The sequence below is a fragment of the Leptonychotes weddellii genome, chromosome 4 (assembly GCF_054177405.1).
Source record: "Leptonychotes weddellii isolate Sample4059 chromosome 4, ASM5417740v2, whole genome shotgun sequence".
Classification (NCBI taxonomy): Eukaryota; Metazoa; Chordata; class Mammalia; order Carnivora; family Phocidae; genus Leptonychotes; species Leptonychotes weddellii.
Genome location: NC_138372.1, coordinates 101,302,672 through 101,315,218, shown reverse-complemented (window position 1 = coordinate 101,315,218; position 12,547 = coordinate 101,302,672). Strand labels below are relative to the sequence as shown.

Sequence of the window (12,547 nt, the reverse complement as noted above, 5' to 3'; positions counted from 1 at the left end):
AAAAAGGGTAAGATCAGATGGAAATAATCTGATTTGGAGGGTTTGAAGTCCAGTTTTTAGTCCCCTGGGTAACCTAGACGTTCTGTTTGTGGTAAACATTTTCATTGATGCAGCACACAGTGACCCCTCATTGAGGTCAAATTGCAATTTGCAGAATTACAAATCAGACAAAATTATTCCTAATTCTTGTTCTTTCTCTACAAAACTTTTGGTCCAACATATCTAGTTCATCCAAATTTTGTGAATTCTGCTAGACCTGAAAGCAACTTGTGGGGACTTGTAATCCCAGCACCTGGTCCAGTTTCTGGCTTATGTTGGATATTTAACAAATAGAGAATGAATAATGACTGAATGTGTTCAGTTTGGGAAGTCAGAAATTGAGGTTTTTCCCTTTGTTTTCCCCATAAGGAAGCTAGTTCTAAATTTTGAATAGTTGACAATAAACTGGAATAGCTGACCTAATCATTATGGTGGCAGTCTCTCAAAGAGGAAATTGTAAATTAATCTCCAATTGATAAATTGGATAGACAGTGTTTTTCACAGGTATGGGAGATGGGTTTATATCTCCTTCTCCCCCTCATTTATAGCTGATTGTATCCAAAGAGGATCCAGGTGGAACAAATGTCCTTTTATGATGTGAGATTTTTTTTTCTATGATAATTCCTACTACCTTATATAGCTAGTAAGAGCTCTGTAAATGCAGAGGAATAAGAGTACTGTGGGCCACCTGTGGTTAGGGAAAACTTCCCAGAAGTGCTAATAGAACCATGTCTTTGGACCATAGTTGGATGAGTAAAATTCATATTAGCAGAAATTGGAATTGAATTCGGCAGGGGTATATAAAGTGAGAGAATATAAGTTTCATGTACAGGAACACAGATACTTCTAGAAAGGTAAACTAGGGTGTAATTATGAAGTCCATGAATGTTGGAGTTTAAAGTTATAATCGCCACCATTTTTAGAGCTTTTATTATAGTCCTTGCACAGTAAAGGAGTCTGAAATACACTGTGTAAAAGGTATCATTTCAGTCTATGGATGGTAAACTGATGTGTACAGGTTATCTGAGCCTCATTGGGAGAGATGGGATTCATTCATATAGAGGTAAATCTTGCTTCAAAGTCTGCCCTTTTAATATTAATGTAGCTTTAAGCCAGAGTTGGCAAATTCACATTCTTAAAGGAGCAGATAGATAATGAAATTCAGTGAAACTGTGAGGTACTCTACTGAGGTGGCAGGAGAGATAGCTGCAAAGAAACAAGCTACAGAGCATGGTAGGCCATTGATTTGTGTCCTCCTGTAGGCAGCTGTGAGGCTCCAGGGAAGATTCTTGAGGGATGCAGCCTGATGACAGTGGTTGTAACTGATGCGAATGCTCAGGAAGACTTGGAGCAAGATGGAGACTTAAAGGCAGCGAGAATAGTTTCCAGCCTCTAAAATAAGGGTTATGTCACTGGAAAATAAAGTGTTGGATTCTAGAGGAAAAATGGATAGACTTTAGAAAAAACTAAAGTTCTGAAAAACAGGAGAATGATAGCTTTTTTGACAAAAGAAGTTAGGGAATAGTTTTAAAGGAAAAGCACTGAATTGAAGTGTGGATGTGTCAGGTTTGTGGTAACAACATGATTGCTAATGGGAGATATTTAGCATCAGCTGAGTGCTAGTCCTGTGCCTGGGGGCAGAGATCTGAGTTAAACAACAGTAACTGATGTTTGTATTGCCCTTCAGTTTGCATAGTTCATAGGTTTGTTACGTTTTCACAACAACACTGTGAGATAGGGAGTTTCTTTTTGTAGTCAAAATAATTTAAGTTTAGGAGTACCTATCTGGCTCAGTCTGTGGAGCGTGTGACTCCTGATCTTGGCGTGAGTTTGAGCCCCACGTTGGGTGTAGAGCTTACTTAAAAATAAAAAATCTTACAAAAAATAAAGTAAGTTTGATGAGGTTAGTCAGGGTCACACAGTCAATAGTGGGGATAGGACTTAAATATAGCTCTTCTGATTCCAAATCTCATGTTCTTTTAACAGTTCTGTTTTCCTTCTTACATGTATGTGAAGATAACAGTTGGAGAACTAAATATGAATGACCATGTAGGGAAGATGGTAGAGTCAGAAGGTATATCTACACTGTGATGGCAGAGTCGAGGCTAGAATGGGAGCAGCAGATGGGGGTCATTGTCTTGTTCTTTTAGTTGGACCAACTCTTCTAGGGCATCGTATTTCAGGTTCTTTATTTCTTTGTGATGCATAAAGTGTTGTGTTTTTTTCTTTTTCAAAATGGAAATAAGTATCTTTACCTCTGATTATAAATGTGATTTTTAAGGAGACCAGAGAAAAGTGAAAGTCCTGCATCCAGAAATAGCCATTGTAAAAAGATTGATGTTATATTCTTAATTGCAGTTAGTTAACGTAGTGTTATTAGTTTCAGGTGTACAATATAGTGATTCAGCAATTCCATATACCATGCAGTGCTCATCACGATAAGTGTATTCATTAATCCCCATCACCTATTTAACCCATCTTCCCAACTCCCACCCCTCTGGTAACTATCAGTTCTCTAGTTAAGTCATTTCTTGGTTTCCCCCCCTTTTTTTTCCCCCTCTATCTTCATTTGTTTTGTTTCTTAAATTCCACATATGAGTGAAATCATACGGTATTTGTCCTTCTCTGACTTATTTCACTTAGCATTATACTCTCTGGCTCCATCCATGCCATTGCAAATGGGAAGATTTCATTCTTTTTCATGGCTGAATAATGTTCTTGCATGTGATGTGTGTGTGTGTGCGTGTGTGTGTGTGCGCGCGCGTGCGTGTGCACCACATCTTTATCCTTTCATCAGTTGATGGACATGTGGGCTGCTTCCATAATTTGGCTTTTGTAATAATGCTGCTGTAAACTTGGGGTGCATGCATCCCTTTGAATAACTTTTTATATTTTTGGGGTAAATACCCAGTAGTTCAATTGCTGAATCGTAGTTCTATTTTTAAATTTTGAGGAACTTCCATGCTGTTTTCCATAGTGGTTGCTCCAGTTTGCATTCCCACCAAAAGTGCAGGAGTGTTCTTTTGTCTCCACATCCTCTTCAACACTTGTTTCTTGTGCTTTTGATTTTAGTCATTCTGACAGGTGGGAGGTATTATCTCATAGTGGTTTTGATTTGCATTTCTCTGATGGTAAGAGATGGTGAACATCTTTTCATGTGTCTCTTGGCCGTCTGCGTGTCTTCTTTGGAGAAATGTCTGTTCATGTCTTCTGCCCATTTTTTATTTTATTTGTTTTTTGGGAGTTGAGTTTTATAAGTTCTTTATATATTTTGGATATTAACCCTTTAACATATATGTCATTTGCAAATATCTTCCATTCCATAAGTTGCCTTTTAGTTTTGTTGATTGTCTCCTTCACTGTGCAGAAGCTTTTTATTTTGATATAGTCCCAGTAGTTTACTTTTGCTTTTGTTTCCTTTGCTTCAGGAGACATATCTAGAAAAAGTTGCAATGGTCCAGACTTTTTTAATGCTTGAGTATACATGTACTCCCTCACCATTAGTTTTAATAAAATAACAGTAAAATCCACAAACAGAATCACATATACTGTAACTTGTTTTTCTTATTGAACAGTAAATATGTCACTAATCAGTATGTATAGAGCTAACATTTTTAAATGTCTAAATAATGTCATATAGCTGCACCATAATTTATTTGACTGATCACGATTGATAGTTTTCTAATTTTTCATTGTTAAAAATAAAAAGTCATTGGATATATACCTTTGTACACTTGTCTGTTTATTTGCTTCCAGTATATTTTCAAAGGTAGAATTGCTGGTTTGTTCATTTTAATTTGCACAATTTAAATTTTGATACATATTGCCAATTAAATCTCATTGTAAGTTGTACCGATTTCTAGTCTTGTCAGCACTGTTCATTTCAGTCATTAGAAGTAACCTAAAGGTAAAAGCTGATGGCATTTCTGATAAAGTTTTTTTCTGCATGCTATGGATTGCCACATGTTATAGTACTATTGCTTGAACAATTTATCCTTTCCCCCAATTTGAAATTCTGTTATTATTATTTATCTGCATTTGTGTATATGAAGATATATTTGTATCTGTTTCATTCCATAAGTTATCTATTAATGGGCTAGAATCCCAGTTTTAATAACTGTTACACTATATTTGACATGTTTTGATAAATGCTCTCTCCTTACAGGGTCTCTGTCTCTCTCCCCATATATAGTTGTATATACATACATAAGTATTTATAATGGTCACTTAATAGTTATTGTCTCAATGGATAGAAACTAAAGACATTGTTTAGGTAAAGAACCACATAATAATTTTAAGAAAATCTTATGTCATTATTGAGTTACTGACCTGTTGCTTTTAATTTTAAATTGGGCTAGCTTGTGTCATACTAAGTATGATTTCATTTTATAAAAAGTAATTTTATATAGAAAATGAACATTATGGCAAATTTTAGAAAATCATGACTATTTGGTGAAAAGTAATACTGTGTTATGTACTAAGGCTGAAATTTTATGTCATAAAGTTAATTTCTAATTCTTTCAGCAGCAGTTCACTTATATGGTGGCACTTCACCATTGCATGTAAGAACTTAGTTCTAGATCATTTAGATGCAATACACTTAGAAATTTGATAGATTTTATGTAAGTTAAGGGAAAATGTGCTTAATTAGAAATCCCAACTTTGTAAGTTGATAAAAAGGGTTAGCTCTTTTTAATTGATTTTTTTCTAGGAAATTAGTGATTTGCTAAGCTCATTCTCTTAAATTTTAGCAAATGTGATCGAGGAGGGTAAATCATTGGTATCTAGCAGGAACTTAATTTTACATATCCTTTTTTGGGTATTTTTTGGAATGACACCTTTTTGTGAACTCTTGCCCATTCCTTCTCTATACAACTTTTGCATACCTCTGTAATATTATTTGTATTGCATTGTAGTGTCATGTTCATTTTATGTGATTAAGCTCCTTGAAAGAAGATAGCATATACTTTCTTCTTTTTTTTAATCTTCAGAAACTCAGACATTAAATAAGTTAGAACTGAGTTTATTGTAAATCGATCTGCATTTTATAAAAACTTGGAGGAATTAGCCAGTATACCCTTTTCAATTTTTAGGTAAGGAAATGAGATTTGGTGAAATTAGAAGTAAAGATGTGAATCTAGGACTAAAACCCAGATCTATTTTACTTCTGTTCCAGTATTTTTTCAGGATGAATTCTGTTCATTTTCAGGATGACCAAAGATGTGCTTGGTTACTAATGCCCCTTTTTGCTTTATGTTTTAACAGTTACATACCAAGGAGTGAATTCAGCTGTCTTGGACCATCTTATTTTGGTATCAAGCATATAGGATATGCAAATTGTACATTCTTATGAAGTATTCCTGTGGATTCTCTTTGAGCCATTTTGTATTTCTGATTTCACAATTGTGGTTCTTACTCTAGTCCTTCTCCATAGCCTCGGCCTCATTTATTGACTGTCTAATGTCTTGGTAGTAGGTGTACAAGACACTGTGGTATCTTGAAGAGAGGTGTAAGGCATGGCCAAGTTTTCTGTAGCTATTTATAATACAGTTTGAGGAATGTAAGGCATTTGGCAGGTGGGGAAAAATGTAGAGCAAGACATTTATTTATGTTCTGGATACAAACACTATTATTTTATTAGTAGAAATTTGAAGTTGTGGGCTTGAAGTGTTTAAGGAAGACTGTTGGCAGCCAGTAGATTGGTGAAGATTTTACAACAGGATGTTGGTGACATCATGGTTACAAAATGGAGGCAATGAAATGACATGAGGAAAGGCACTAAAGACCAAGGCTTATTCATCTCTCATCAGGAGGTCATTTTAAATGGTATGGAGTTTCATGTAATGAAGCACAGAAAGGCAGTATTGGATTGTTTACTCCAAGGATTTAGACAAGTAGATGTATGAAGCATTTTTAGTTGGGGAGAAGTAAAGTGACATTAAAATAAGACCTCAGATTTTTTAGTTGGTAGTGTCTTCTAGGACTGATTTGAGTTGAAATCCACTGGGTAGAAGGAGCTCAGTTAGGTTATTGTCAGAGCGTGGGTATGCAGTAGTAAGCCCTGAATTAGATAGCTTAATTGGGAATAAGTGGGAAAGAGGAGTACACAGACCAAGGAGTCCTTATTCACATATGACATGTTAAACAAAGTTGATTACCATTGGTGAACCCAAAAACGTCAGTAGAAGAAACACTTTGGAGATGTTTAAGGCAGGGATGATTATTATTATTTTTGTTTTTCTATTTTTTTTTAAAGATTTTATTTATTTATTTTGACAGAGAGAGAGAGACAGCGAGAGAGGGAACACAAGCAGGGGGAGTGGGAGAGGGAGAAGCAGGCTTCCTGCCGAGCAGGGAGCCCGATGCGGGGCTTGATCCCAGGACCGTGGGATCATGACCTGAGCTGAAGGCAGACACTTAACCACTGAGCCACCCAGGCGTCCCTCTATTTTTTAATTAAAGAGTCTTGGAATACCTTGGCTCTAAGGAAACTACCAAAAGTTAGCTAGTTGGATGAGATCTCTCTCAATTAACTATTTGAACTCTGTTTTATTGTTTATTTACGCAAGTAGTATTCTAAGAGTATTTTTGCTTGTGAGAGCCTATTCACTCAGTAGATGCTCTTGAATAGTTTGTTATGTTGCAAGAGTTACTGCCTATTCCTAGGTTAATATTTTGAAGTTTGTAATGTGCAGTTGGCATTGTGCTAAATATTAAGCTCTTGGCATAGATATTTTTAGTTGTTTTTCAAAATGCTTTATGAGACAGGTATTGTTAACATTCCCATTTTACACATTAGCAAATGAAATCTAGATGTGTAGTGATGAGAAGGTTTTTTAAACTCTACAAGTTTTTAGTTGATAATAAAGCCATGTGGTTCATGGATTGTCTAGAGAACATGTAATTCAATAAAATTTTATAACATTTAGATTACACAAAATTAGTCTTTATAGAAGTTTTATATTTCTTTTAATAAGAGAATTTAAAATATGAATATGTTTATTTTATTACCCATTTAGAGTATTTAATGATTTTTATAAACCATACTTTTCAGGTAGAATCTGAATCAGAACTTTTACTTACACAAAAATTCGTTTCTGTCACCCTATGTGCCCAGTATGTGAAATATGGAAAAAAATTAAATGTAGAATTAAAATCTTTCTTGAACCAAACAAATCTTGCTGTGAAACTATGATGTGATCACTTAAAAATCAGCAATCCAGGGTCGAAGTAACAGCTAAAGACAGAAGTAGATTTTTTAGAAAAGACTCCAGTGATTTAGGAGCTAAGGTACAGAAGAAAGAATTTAAGGTCAGGCAGGATCATGAGGAGATTTAGGTGATGGAAAAATGGTGATCTATATGATATCCCTTTGTATCGAACAGGACAGAGTGCTCATGTAAGAGTAATGGAACTCCAGGACATTTACTATTTATTTCACATCTGGCTTTTTGTTAACCTCATAAGATTGTACAGCCCTTCAAGACAGAGATTGAATTTTGTCTGTTTCCTTAAATAGATGGCTTGAGCCCTGTACATAAACTTTATCTTATAGAATCTTGAATAGGCAGGTATTTTCGGTATCCTCAAGGTCAAATTTCTTCTCCTTGCCGTGATAGTCCAGGAAAACTCTTAACTTGAAAGTAAATTTTATTTTTCATGTCTGGTGATTTTTGCTGAAAAATTAAAGGCTACAGTGTAGTTTGAGAGAAAGCTCTGCATATCCTTTATATTGTATATTGATTAGGTACTGGTATAAAATGCAAGTTTGATTTGTATATTTCTGTACATATGTGCTTACTTTTAGGAAGTTGTGATTTTCATTGTATTTGCAATTGTTCACAAAGCCCCTCTATATTATACATTATTTGTATATTCTCTTGTTCATGGACTGGCTGCAAATATGATATGCTGAGATTTGATATATGCTGGGTCCAGACTTATTTAACAAGTTCACAGTTCTCTTTGAGAAATTATGAAAAATAAATTTTCTCAGCACTGTCTTACCAGAGTGAAAAGCTGCTTTCAGAAAGTGTTTCAATAACTTGCTGTTAACGTGAGAAAATATGACCACTAGGTGTGGGGGGAAATTAAAAAATTTTTGTCCAGCATGAATGATGGGAAGTGTGGGACACATAATTTCTAACATGCCTGTCACCCTTATATAGGCATTGTCAGGAGTTAGGTTTCAGAACAGACAGGGTTCTTTACAGCAGCCTTTTATAGAATGGACTTGCTTTTGTGAATAACTCCTAGCATTGCTCAAAAATGCAAAAACAAAAACATATCCAAAATACAGAAAAACCAGGTTATTGAGCTAAGCTTTTAGCTATACTATTTTTCTTCTCTTGTAGGGGTGAGGAACCTCTGGAAGTGCTCTGTAAGTTTTATTTTGTTGTATTTTTATATTTACTTATTATGGAAGTTAACACAAAAAGGCAATGGAATATTGAGCCACATGTCCTGGGATGGAGCCCTGCATCAGGCTTCCTGCTCAGCGGGGAGTTTGCTTGTCCCTCCCCCCTCCCCGTTCTTGCTTGCTCACATGCACCCTCTCTCTCTCTTTCTCAAAAATAAATAAATAAATCTAAAAAAAAAAGAAAAAGAATTTAAACCAGGGCCATTAAGCTCCTCCTATATAAAAGTCAGTTGTTTTTCCCTCACTTTAGGTCAGATTATAACCAGGAAGGTGATGTATTCTGGCAGCAGCTAATTGTTTTACTAGATTATTACTAATTCCATTACTAGAGGTACTTATTTTTACTGTCTCAGTGTATTTCTTTCTCATCTTTTTTCCTCTGTTCTTTTTAAACATCTGTAATCATTGCATTATTGTTTTCACTCAACACTGTAAGCTTTGTTAAAAATTATTATATATCCTATTTTACTATATGAGTAGATGAATGAGTGGCCGAGTATTTTTAACACTACTCACAAGTAGTAAAGTATTCTGTATGTACTTCAACTACAAATTTTTTCTATAAGAAAATTTTTATGGTACAATTATTAGGTTAAGAGAAATGTATGTTTATAGAACACTTACTCATCTACCCATGAGCACCAATTGCTTTCCCAAGAAGGTCATAATTATTTATAGTAGATCCCCACCTATAATATATGAGTGTTGAATATGATTTGCAAAATACTTATGATAATTTTTGTACTATTTTGTGGAAATTTGCAAACATATATGAAAGTAGAGAGAATATATTTTTTAAAATTTTTATTTAATTCCAGTTAGTTGACATACAGTCTTAGTTTCAGGTGTACAATATAGTGATTCAACACTTCCATACATCACCTGGAGCTCATCAGGACAGGTGGTGCACTCCTTAATCCCTATCACCTATTTAACCCATCCCTCCACCCCCCCAACCATCCATTTTAGTAGTGAGAATAATGTGCTGAATCTAATCTGTCCATGCTATGTGCTTTAATAGTCACCAGTATTTTGCTGATTTTACCTGTCCTTCTGCTGTACTTACCTTTCCCCCTCTCTCTCTCTCTCTTCCCCTTCTGCCTTCGTTTTTGCTAGACTGTTCTAAAACATCTCAAATATCATTTTACACATTAATTTTTCAGAATTCATTATTTCATAACTAAAATGTCATTATCATGCCCCAAAAGGAATAGTAATTCTAATACCTAATCCATCTTTAGATTTCCACACTTACTTCAAAAGTATTTTTTGTAGTAGTTTGATTCAGGATCCAAACATTACATTTGATTATTATGTCTCTTATATCTTCTTTAATAGGTAGAATTCTTCCTCTCTTTTTGAGGCCATTTGTTAAGCTAGGTCATTGTCCTATAGAATGTTTATTTCTGAATTTACCTGATTGTTTTCTTATAATATTGTTTGTTTTTTCTCTACACCCGTATTACTTATAAACTGGTAACTGTAGGTAGATGTAGAAGTTTTATTAAATTTGGGTTTGTGTTTTTTTGGGGGGAGGTGGGCAAGAATATTTTATAGATAAGCTGCATACTTTCAGTTGAAACACAGAGACATGAGTTGGTAGCAGTGTGACAAGTGATCAGCATGTTCATGTTTGTCAACAAGCTTAATCTGTCACATTTCTTTTAATTATTTTAATGTCTGTTGATGTCTAGATCCATTATTTCATTGCGAAGTTGTCATCTTCCATATTCTGTCTGTAGTAATAGGTGGAGCTTTTCTGTAAAAAGTTATTTCTTCATTATATTGTTTATCCTGAAATATAATTCATGTAGGAAAGAGGATAAGTCCTTAAATCCTTTCCTTTTTTAGTTTCATAATAGGTTGCTACTCTAACTCACTGAGGGTTTGTTTCTTCCTTTTTTGATTGTTATGAACATAAATATTTACAGATTTTATACTATTTAAGTATTTGTAAGTATTCTTTCAGCGCTCAGACTGCCCCATGTTAGTCATGAAAGCTCATTCAAGTTGAGTTTTTGCCCTTTTGACATGGTCTTATTAATTAGTCTTTGATAGCTTCTTTGCTTAATGGCACATCTTAATGTTCCAGGCTTATGTGATTGGTACATTTTTCTACTTAAGACCTTTGGAATCAGCCACTTCTCTAAAGGTTCCTTTTAGAAACCATAACGTGGGCGTACAGTGATTTTTAGAGTTAGATGTACAAAGATTCTAGAGTTAGATGGAACAGTATCCATAAGACAACTCTCACTTTGGATACCAGCCACCTGTTGGTGATGCCCAGGACCACCCTCACTTCAGATCCACTGACTACAAATTTGGGGTTCCTACAACCACCTTCAGGTTCGAGGATTCACTAGAATGGCTTACAGACCATGGGGGAAATGCTATACTTAATTATGATTTTTTTTTATAGTGAAAGGTTACAAATTAAAATTAAAAGCAGACAAAGGAAGATATGCATAGAGTCTGGAAGGTTTTGAAATGCAGAGCTTCTGGTTGCCTTCTCCCATGGACTCATGGATAGGATTACTTCCTCTTAGCCAGAGTGTGTGACAGTACATAGAGTAATGCTAACTAGGGAAGCTTACCTGAGTCTTTGGTCTCTGGAGTTTTTATTGAGGTCCTATAATCTTTACATGGTAGCTGACCTTTAGTCTCTAGTTCTTTTTAGAGGTCCAACTAATGTCTTCAGTCTCCATTTCTTCTGGAGATGGAAACTGATACTGTGTGTCCTAAAGCCCCCATCATAAATCACATTGTTAGACTGTTCTAAAGCCCCCAAACAAAGACACTCCTATCAAGCAGGACATTCCAACCTCAGGTTCCCCTCCGCATAGCCAAGGGTAAAGTCCAGACCTCTCTTTGGATAAGTTTAATTCTTTACTATACAAGGGAGATGGATACTTAACTTGTTCTAGGGTTGTCACTGCCTTTAATTCAGTGGGGCTGTGAAATACGTGTTTTAGGCAAAGAGAAAAATTTTTGTTCAAACTAACATCTCTAAAGTACTTTTTCTTTTTTTTTTACACTTTATCTCTTTTCTCTTAGATTGAAAGTCTAGGAATCTTAGACTGGAACTCTTGCTCATTTAAAAATAATGTCTTTTTCAGATTTGTATTTCTTTGATTACTGAAGAGGTTTCTTGTACTTTCCTCATTGGTTAACTATTTGGAATACTTTCTCATGCACTATGTATTGTGGATTTTTGTGATTTTCTTACTAATTCATAGGAACTCTTTTTTTTTTTTTTTTTTTTAAAGCTGTTTACCCTTAATCACTTGTTGTAACACTGTCCCACTTAACAGTTTTGAGGAGAAAGTCAGATCCCGTCTTTTGATATTTGGATTAAATGATGAAACAGGTAATGGAAAGATTCATCCTTTTTTGGATTTCTCCCTTTCCCCCTCCCCCGTAAGTCAGAAAATGAGTAAATCCTGTGACCTATCCAGAACCCTGTCATCTGTTAGAAAGCTGGGAAATTGGGCCTGTCTCCTGGAGGGCTCGCCTTTTGCTGTTGTTATCGTTTCCATGCAGTGTTACAGTTGCAGGCAGCATGTGCTCACCATTAGGCTTCCGTTCTTGACTGTTAGGTGCCTGGTGATAACCCAGGTATGTGCACGCTCACACTGAACTGGCTGGAGCTGCTCAAGCCTTAGAGCAGAAGCTGACAAACTTTTTCTGTAAAGGACCAGATAAATATTTAGGCTTTCCTGGTTAAGAGGCAAGATCACGGCTATTAGGTAGGTGTTTACATAATAAGAGAAAAAACTTCTACCTTGCCCTGTCCCAAGTGTCCAGAATGGGCCATCCAGGGGGGTGGGCATGCTTTATGCTCAGTTGACATCAACTGGAGATTTTTTTTTCTGGACACACAGGGACCACCTAAGGGATATGGGCCTGGCAGGCTGGGGAGAGAAGCCAACACAGTAAGTTTTACTTTCTGCCCAGAGACTCCAGATCCTGAGTTGTCTTTTCTTTCTGAAATTGTGGCTGGAGGCAGGTGACCTTCTGGGTTTCCCATTCCAAGACTGGTTTATTCCTTGCTGCCTGCAGAAGCTGTGGCATCCCTGACATGTCAGTGGC

At 35.7% G+C, this 12,547-nt stretch overlaps 1 protein-coding gene across 1 annotated transcript in view; it reads left to right on the top strand.

Annotated features, from left to right (window-relative positions):
* Positions 1–8,396: 8,396 nt before the first annotated feature.
* Positions 8,397–12,547, top strand: part of RB1CC1 (RB1 inducible coiled-coil 1) — a 79,986-nt gene continuing 75,835 nt past the window's right edge. Inside the window, exon 1 of the mRNA XM_081815985.1 lies at positions 8,397–8,419. The gene's annotated coding sequence lies outside the window, so the exon portion shown is untranslated. The remainder of the gene's footprint in view (positions 8,420–12,547) is intronic.